Raw genomic sequence first — 9,569 nt, forward strand, 5'->3', positions numbered from 1 at the left:
TGTGCACGTGTGGTATACTAAACGGTAAAATGTATTCCTAGTCTTGCCTCTAAGACTGGCTCATGTATTGCATGATGATCCTGTTTTCCTGATCATGGGCATGTCTATGCTGGCAATTCTGAGGGCGCGATGTTGGTAGAACACTTGTGTTGAATCGACCCAAATTGATGTTAAGCTATGAGATTCTTTTCGTCACAAGTTTATGGTTAATAACACAGAGATAGTTAATGTTTGCATAATTCCTTAGACCATGAGAGTATCGAGTTCCTTCGTACTTGCTTCGTGAACTTTGGGGTTTGTTAAACGTCATCCGTAACTGGGTGGCTATTACGGCGGCTTACGGGTTCACGGAAAAGTATGGCAAGTAACGAGATAGCTCAAGATTGGGATTTGCTCCTCCGACGATGGAGAGATATTCTCGGGCCCTCTCGGTGTTACGGTATCCATAATCGTCTGGCCAGACACCTTGTGATTTGATCACTGGGATGCCGGAACACAGAAACAAGAAAAGAGAACAAAACCAGTAACGAGGTAACTTGCATGCTGGACAAATTGTTGATCCACAGGAATGCAATAAATCTCACCTCGGGTGTTTGTGACATATCGCGAAGCAATAGGAATAGCTCACTACAACTGGAGGTTCACTCGAATATTCATTCGTGTGGGTATAGGGGTCAATATGGGTGTCCACGGCTCCGATGTTGATCATTGATCGGAAGGGGTTCCGGGTCATGTCTATACTTCACCGAACCTATAGGGTCACACGCTTAAGGGTCATCTATCTGCTGAATACTAGACAGGGAGTATGAGAGAAAATCACCGAAAAAGTTTCGGACACCGGAAAGTTTTCGGACAGCGGAATCATACCGCAGAGAGAGGTCATCGGATAAGTTTCGATGGTACCGAAAAGTTGTTTCGGGATATACCATTAAGTCAGATTGGTTTCGGCAAATGCCTGATAATTCTTGGAGGGTGACAGAATCATTCTGGAAGCTTTTTGGAATTTTCTGAGATAAAAACCGGAAATGTTCCGGAGCTGCCGGAGCCACTTCAGATGCGTTTCGCAGATGAAAATCACTAAAACCGGAATTGTTTCGGAACGCGTTGAAAATTATTTTAGTGGGTACTGGAAATGTTCTAAGCCCACATAAATATTTTCAGTTCGAACGGACGCTGAAAAATGTCGTCGTGAATAGTGAAAGTGCTTTTCGGGATAATTTTGGAGAGCCACCCTTTTTGACTTGGTCAAAGCTCTAGAAGGAAGTGGCTTACAAGGGAAGGAACCCCATTTGGAGGGGGGCCTAGGGGGGGCCGGCCATGGGTGGTGGAGCTCCATGGAGCTCCACATGGCATCCCATTTTGTCCTTAACACCCTCATGTGTGACCTAATGCATGGGGGTTTTTGGTAATTTGTGAAGACACACTACCCCTTGGTTTTCCTATAAATAGAGGAGGTGAGGGCTGCCATCTCTTCATCCCTTTCTCTCATACACATGCCATGCATTATCTGGTTTCTTCTCTCCCTCCCACGAAAAGAGTTTCGTAGAGCCGTAAGGCTGTCTGGGTTCCGGCAGGAACTAGTTCTGGACGGCGAAGCCCTGCCGGATAGCTGACACCGTATGTGTGCAACCCCGTAGAGAGATTGTAGTTTTGATCTTTTGCCCGAGGGGCTGTTCGAGTGTCCTCCCGAAGGGCTGTCCGAGTCTCCGTCCGAGTTTCGAGGGTCCTCCCGAAGGGCTGTCCGCGACATTGTCCGGGGGACTGTCCGACCGCCTCCCGAAGGGCTGTCCGGAGAGGGAGTACATCCTCGCGGTTGGGAGGTTGTAAATCCTAGCTGCGGGGATCTGCACCAACGATCTACACCGACTCTTCTTCCGCTGCGCTTCGAGTCGGTACGGATTAGATCAAACCTTGTATGCAGTCTCCATAGTGGTCCTGGGCGTGCTCGCTATACCGAAAAATTTTGTTTTCTGTCGCGTTCCCCTACAGAAACCCTCGCAGAGGTGCGCAAAGAGAGCCATGCACGCCACGGCATTTGGAGTAAAATCCAGAAGGTGGAAGCCATAGGTGTGCATGACGTCATTGAAGAAATCAGAGAAGGGGGGCAGAGGTTGCAAGAAAAGTAATCGACAAAGGAAGGATACCGATTCGGGGTGGCCTCGGCGCCATTGGCAGGGATGACACGCGTGGATGGATGCCCCGTCGTCTCTCCCCCGTCTTGCACCCCCACAGGGGCCTGAAGCAGTCCCGGAGCTCAAATACATCGACCATCGAGGGGAAGTAGTCGAGCTGCGTTCGCTGCGCCGCCAATGCACTCTCCGGCGGCTCCGTTGCTCCAGCGTCCTTGGCCACTCCCTTGCCCTTGGTGGATTTGGGGGCCATGGCGACTGCGAGGGGCGGGGGACAGAAGACGGCGAAGGCATAGCGGCGGCGAGCAAAGGCGAAAGATTGGGAAGGAAGGAGAAAGGGACGGCGGTTCCGAGATTGAAGAAGATGCAGGGGTAAAGTGAGCAGCGCGCCCGCGGTTATCCCTTTTTACGGGGAAAGCGCGGGCCGCCTCCTTTCCCATTAACTACGACGTGACGCATGCATGCAGAGACCGCACCGCGCATGACCCCCATGTCACGCAAGACCCCCCAAGTCGCGCGTTCAACGCGGGTCGTGGGGAAGCGCAGCGGACGAATAGTTACTGCGGTAAAATCCGCCCCACCTGCCCGCGCACCGTTCTGGGCCTGGCCCAACAACGCGTCACGCTTATGTGTGGCCCAGGCCCGGGTGCTCCTGTCGGTGTACAAAAGTAGGGGCTCTCCTTTTGACCCCTTTACTTGTGCAAGGGTAGTCAGAGCCACGCGCCGCGGCCACCCCTAGCGGGGCAGAGGAGGGAAGCAGGAGAAAAGCCGAAGCCCAAGACAAACAAGGCAACGCCACAACCAAAGAGCAATAGGGCGAGGTGGACTCCCCCGGTAAGGCCCTTTTCGGGGGCAGCCTCCACGGCCCCGGCAAGAGCCTTGCCAGGGCAACTTTCCCAATACCAGCAGAGCGAGCCACCCTTGAGCCCAAGAGTTCCAAACGCCGCCAACGACTACGTTGGAACCGAGGCTCGGGAGGCACCTCTGTGGTGGCATGCAGATCTTTGTCAAGATCGTAAACATGTGAGATCAAATGAGGACCAGAAGACGGCGACCCTCGGCGGGATCCCAGCCGAGGGAATCCACAAGACCCCCGGCAAGCGCCTTGCCGGGGATGACTGCAATGCCACGCAAGACCCTTGCCGGGCCCCTGGCAAGGCCCTTGCCGAGGGCATCAGCGGGGCCATAGCCAGGCGCGCGCCAGCCAAGACTCCGCCGCCGTTCTCAAGCAGCTGCTAGCTCAACCAGCTGGGCAGGCACCTGCGTGGCGACGGGCGGCTTCCATGCCAACTCAGCAAGCACCTGCGTGGTGGCATGCAGATCTTCATGAAGACCCTACCACCGCGCCACCTCAGCTGCCTGCCTGCCTACATGGAGCTGCATGCATCGCTGGCCTAGGCGCGTGTCGAAGCAAGGCGAGGCAGCGACGGACGGGACGGGCCTCGTTCCCGTCCCCGATAAAGCTAAGGGATACCTAAGCGACGCATTAAATGTGTCTTGTCTTGTAATACGGGCGATAAGCTCACAGCACTGTAGACCTTTCTACCTCCTGTGTGCCACTGTGGCAGCCCCTTTCGACTATAAAAGGAGGCCCATGGTATACTGGAGAGGGATTCGGCTCTTTTGGGCAAGTTGCACCCCGTAGCTAGCTCAAGAACACTCAATACATCCACCAAAGCAGGACTAGGATATTACGCACCTTTGCGGCCCGAACCTGGGTAAACGATGTGTGTGCTTCCTATTAGACCTGCTCTTCTCACAACCCCACGCCCCGCCAACCGTAGTAGGGATTCTTGTGATCCCATAGGTGTCGTTTCCACCGACAGCAGCACAACCGCAGTAAAAGAGGAGTAAAACAGCAGTAAACTTTTGATAGATTTAATCATACATTATAGCAGCAGAACAACAGTATATTGGCAGCACAAATCACAATAATTTCGACAGCAATCCTACATTACAGAAGAAGAAAATAGTAAATTAGCAGCACAAACACAATATTTTTGACATAGATTCAATCATCCCAGCTCTGGTTGTTTTCCTCTGGTCACTGCTTGTGCTTAAGGTGGAAGAAGAGGAGGGGAGCCACCGGCGTCGTCGTCGCCACTATCACCGCCGGTCGCAGTTAGCTTTTGGCCCGGCCGTCGCTCGCCGTCGTCGCCGTCGTGGACTCGCGAGGAGGCGAGGAGCAGGAGAGGGCGACGGGCCGCGGGACCAGATGGGAGGGGTGGCCGATGCAGGGCGCCGCCAGTGTTCGTCGTCGTCGCCACTATCACCGCCGCAGTAAGCTTTTGGCGCGGTCGTGGCTCGCCATCGTCGCCGTCGTGGACTCGCGAGGAGGCGAGGAGGTGAACGATGAGGAGGCGAGGAGCAGGAGAGGGCGACGGGCCGCGGGACCAGTTGGGTGAGGCGGCTGGATGAGACGCCGGCCGGTGCAGGGCGCCGCCGGTGGTTGTCGATCTAGGATGGATGGATGAATGGATCGGGAGGGGTGGGGATTGGTGAGAGCGACTGAGCGAGACTGCGAGAGGGAGAGGCGACTGCGGGGATGGGAACAGAGTGGAGGCGGAGGAGTCGATTTAGGGTTTCTCTTATTATCATTATTTTTCAAATGGACATCGAATTTGTTTTTAGGTACCAGTAAAAACTAAAAAGTTGTCTGAATTCTAAGTATCATCTGCTTGAACCGTGACACTACACAATAGCCTCATTACCTGTCTGCTTGTTCCACATGTGTTCTTGGATCACTATTCTTGTGCCGGCAGATTGCCTGCCTGCTTCCTTGCACCTCTTCCTCTAGGTCCCTAATTCTTTTCCTTCCAGTGTGTTGTTTCCAGGGGTCTTTTGCAGAGGTGGTGTGGTTGTTCGGGTTCTGCGAGGACATCAACATGATGTTCAGCTAACCCGTGACCAAGAACCCCATGTACATCTACTATGACTGCAGCATTCTCAGGAAGATGGACAGCAGAGTTCAGTCGCGGATGTCCACAACACTTCCATGACCTCCCTCTAGGAATTGCAATGTGTTATCTTTAGTGGTACCAAAAATCTTACATGGGTGCCGAACAGTATTAGTTTGTTGCTACTCAACATGCACAGGTCAAGCTAAATGTGTATTTATTTCTTCAAGGCCCTTTGTTTTTTGATGGAAATGGCACAGCCAAAATTTCAAAGTCCGATGATTATGATTTATTTGACAAGGGACTAATGAAGTATGAGTAAATTCTTGTGTTCTCTCATCAGTTACTATATTTTCCTGTTATCTCATGAGCATTTCTCCTGAAATCTTGGAAGCTGTTCACAGTAATGGTTAACTTTGTAAATTATGTGATGTTACAGTTCCAAATGATATTATTTTTCTTTCGAAAATATCATCCGAACGATATTTTCTATTCTTCACACTGCCACAATGAACCATCGCACTAGCACTATGGTCAAACTCTTCCCTTCATTCCCCACTTACATGTCTTTAACAAAATTAGCATTAGAGATTTTTCACGGGCGGCGTTAGTACGATGCGATGATAACAGAAATTCTAGGCGTTCTCTCTTCGCTTGCTAATTTAACCTTTCCAATTCCAGAGTATAGTATTCCATCACACGTAACATAAGCAAACAAGAATCCGGTTTTCCTACTACAGAACAGAGAACAGAGTATGTTGGTGCTCTCAAATTAATAAATACAGAAAAGGAAACACTTCCACCGTGCATCGCTCTCGGTTTCAAAATACAGAAAAGGAATTAAATACACCTTCCCCCTGGGTAGGTTCTCTCTGCCATATCGTCAAACACATAGGGATATCTTTTCCGACATTAGCAGGGTGCTTCCTCCGTCACACAGCATATATAAGTAAATAGTAATGGATTTGAAACAGTGAGGTAAATAGTTGCTCGACACACAATATATCATACAATGGATTACAAGGAAGATTACATAGTATGAGTTTCAACCGGTACAAATTAACTACTAGCACACACAGATTCCGCTTAAACTAAGGCTGATCTTGCCCATGGGGACATCAGATTACAACAAGGGATACAAATGAACTGGTACAAATTAGCTACTAGCACACACGGAATCCGCTAAAACTACTACTACTAATGCTGATCTTGCCCACCGGGACATCATCTTTGAAGACCTAGCCTAACAAACCGACTGATTTGAAACTCATCATCGACGTCATTAGTTCCCGCGCAGAGAAACCCAGAAAAGGAACAAATGGTAAGGCAGTGAAACGACTCCAATCAACACGAAAGCAAGGATATCAAGCGGACCGAGAGCACAGCGTGACTCTATCTGCCTGGAGTAATAGAAACCTGCTGTTGCAAACCGAAAAGAACCGAAAAGAAATCTGGGAGCAAAGAACCGAAAAGAAGAACAAACCACGGATCACAATCAACGGCCATCCCTCAATCCGCTCCATGCCTTGTTTCTGCACTAACCTTTCCATCTCCCTTTTTGCGAGCTTCTCGTCGGTGAAGAGCTTGTCGTGCTCCTCCTGCGCGGCATTCAGAGCCGCCGAAGGAAGGTGCGGCTGCTCAGCCGCGGGATCGCGCGCCTGGGGGTTGCGGTGGGAGAGGGGCCCGTTGAATTTCTCGAGCTTGCGTCTGGCCAGCTCGTAGGCGTCTTTGGCGGCCTTGTACTTGGCCTCCTCCTTCTTGGCGACCCATTGGTGGGCCTCATGCGCACTCTCGACGAGGATCCGAACCACGTTGATGGAGATCAAGGAGAGAACGATGAAACACGCTAGCCATCGCTCACACATGCTGATGTACCCACGCATTTTGGTTGGGTTGCAGGCAGGGTCACTTGGGGGGCTAGGAGCAAGACATGAGGCCGTGGAGGAGGAGTTGGAGGTGAAGGTGGTAATGGCGATGGCGAAGACACAGATGCCAAACAAGGTGTTCACTAAGCCAGTGTGGATTTCAACACTCTTTCGCGCAAGCTGGATAAACATGAGGGGCTTCTTGTCGTCGCCGGGTGTCGACATTGCGGGCTACTACGGGCTAAGGCTAGTTGCTGCTGGTGGAGTGCTGCTACAAGCTCATCCAAGTACTCTTCTTTCTTATATAGGGGAGGGGAGGGGGATGATGGGCTTCCAGTAGTGCAAGACTAGCTACCCCGCGTGGTGGTAGTGGTTCTGCTACTCGACAGCTACAGTACAGTTGCAGCCCCGTGGTACTAGTCCCCGAGCTAGCTACTGGACCGCTAGGAGGTGTAGCCCTGTGGTACTCTAGGTCTGCTAGCTACTACCCGACAGCCCAAGCCAGCAACAGCTGCAAAGCCTGCCTCGCTACTACACATTTTCAGAAGGATGGCGGAGAGTGAGTACAACCGGCGACCACCGGCGACCACCGGCGAGACGGAGAAAGAATGAAACAACGAGTACTACTACTCCACTACTCCTCGCAAACGCAGCCTGAAACCTTTCCCACATGGCAGGGATACGGTGTACCTACGTTGTACTTGTACGCCGTGGAGGCAGCTGCCCCCACTCGTTTTTTTTTTTTGTCCAATACTTTTCAGAAGGAGGGCGCTTTGTACTCTTAAAGTAAATTGTGAAGAAGTAGTACTAGCGCACCAAAAATATTAATAATACTCCGTGGAGTAAGGACCTGTTTGGTTCATAAGTCTTAGGACTTTTTCTAGTCCCAACTAAAAAGTTCCTAGTCCTAAAAAGTCTCTCCCTGTTTGTTTCCAGAGACTAAAAAGTCCCTAGTCCCTTCCTAGAGGTTATTAAATGACCATGTTGCCCCTAGTATATAGAAAAATAACAATCAAACAACACCATGGGGTGGCGGGCCAATGGATGCATGGAGGGGCATTGTTGGAAAAGTCTCAAAAAGTCCCAAAAAAACTCTCCTTGAGAGTCTTCTTCATTTAGTCTCAAATGTCTAGTTTAGTTCCTAAACAGTCCCTCCCGTTTGGTAAAAAAGTCTCTAAGAGGGACTTTTTCTAGTCCCTACACAAAAAAGTCCGTGGAAACAAACACCCCCTAAGTTGCTGCAGCGTGCAGCCTGCCGTTTGTACCGTGCCTAGCGGCTCGCTCCAGATTTCATTTCATTGCGCTCACATGCAGGGACGAGACCGCCCAAGCCCTGACCTCGCCGGTCGAGCACTGCCACATGGCCAAACCTTGATTTTGTAATTCAAATCCACATGAGGGTAACCCGTATATATCTACACCTTTTGTTTAAAAAGAAGTTGTTTGCTAGTAATTTTTTGTTAGAAAACATGTTAGCCTTATTAATGTGTGCGTAGCATTTACCGATTTGGATGATTAGGTCAGTTCATCTGTTCAAGCAAAACTTTTTGTAACATATAAATTTTAGCATGCAACTTTTTCCTTGCGGGTAAATTTAGCTAGTCCAGATCGATTGACTCCGCTATTATACAGATTATTATCTAGGTATCTACTAGAAGCTTGGGCGTGCTTTGATGTACCATTGGTGTTGTTAGTTTTTCATAATTTCTTTGCTCCCTCTATTCAAAACATAAGGTGTATCAGTTTTTTGAAAAGTCAAACCTCTTTAAGTTTGACCAGACCGGTATCATTAGATTCATCATAAAATGAGTTTTCATATTTTATCTCGTATTGTGAATGTTGATATTTTGGCTCTAAACTTACTCAAAGTTAGATTTTGGTCTTTCCAAAAATAATACCTTATATTTTCAAGGGACAACGTTGGTTTGGCGAGTGAGGGAGATGATGGAGTGCGTTTTTACATTTATTTATAATGCGATGTTGATTCTGTATTATCTGCTAATCCACTCATATTTATGTGGAAAAAATTCCGCGCCGGTGTCTGCATGTACTATATTAGTGCTACAATATCACATTTTGACACTTCTTTTTCCTAGGTGGTCAGAGGATCCGCGGGATTGATATGTGTTTATTTGCCGGTTGCTCCCAATTGATTTCAAAATCATTGACCAAGTCAAAATCATGAACCAAATTCAAAATTGAATACCTCAGTCGGATGAAAAAGGTACGTACAAAGTTAAGAAGCATAGTGAATTAAGAATTGAACGAGAGAGCTTCTATAGAAATTGTTGACCTAGTCAATATTGGATGACCCAACTTTAATTTGAAGACCTCAATTAATTGTAAGACCTTAAAAATTAAGGAGCATATTGTATTTACTAGAAGAGTTGGGGGTGCATTGCTGCGCCATTGGTGGTATTGAGTTTCTTAGAAAAGATTACTCACACCGTTTCAAAATATAAGGTGTATCACTTTCTTGAAAAGTCAAACATTTTAAGTTTGATCAAATTTATAGAGAAATATGTCAAAACCCATAATATCAAATTGCTATGATTAGATTAATCATGAAATGAATTTTGATAAATTTTTTGTTTAATATTGTTGATGTCGATATTTTTTGCTCTGAACTTGGTCAAACTTAAAGCAATTTGACTTTCCAAAAAGTTAATACCCCTTAT

The sequence above is a fragment of the Triticum aestivum genome, chromosome 7D (assembly GCF_018294505.1).
Source record: "Triticum aestivum cultivar Chinese Spring chromosome 7D, IWGSC CS RefSeq v2.1, whole genome shotgun sequence".
Lineage (NCBI taxonomy): Eukaryota > Viridiplantae > Streptophyta > Magnoliopsida > Poales > Poaceae > Triticum > Triticum aestivum.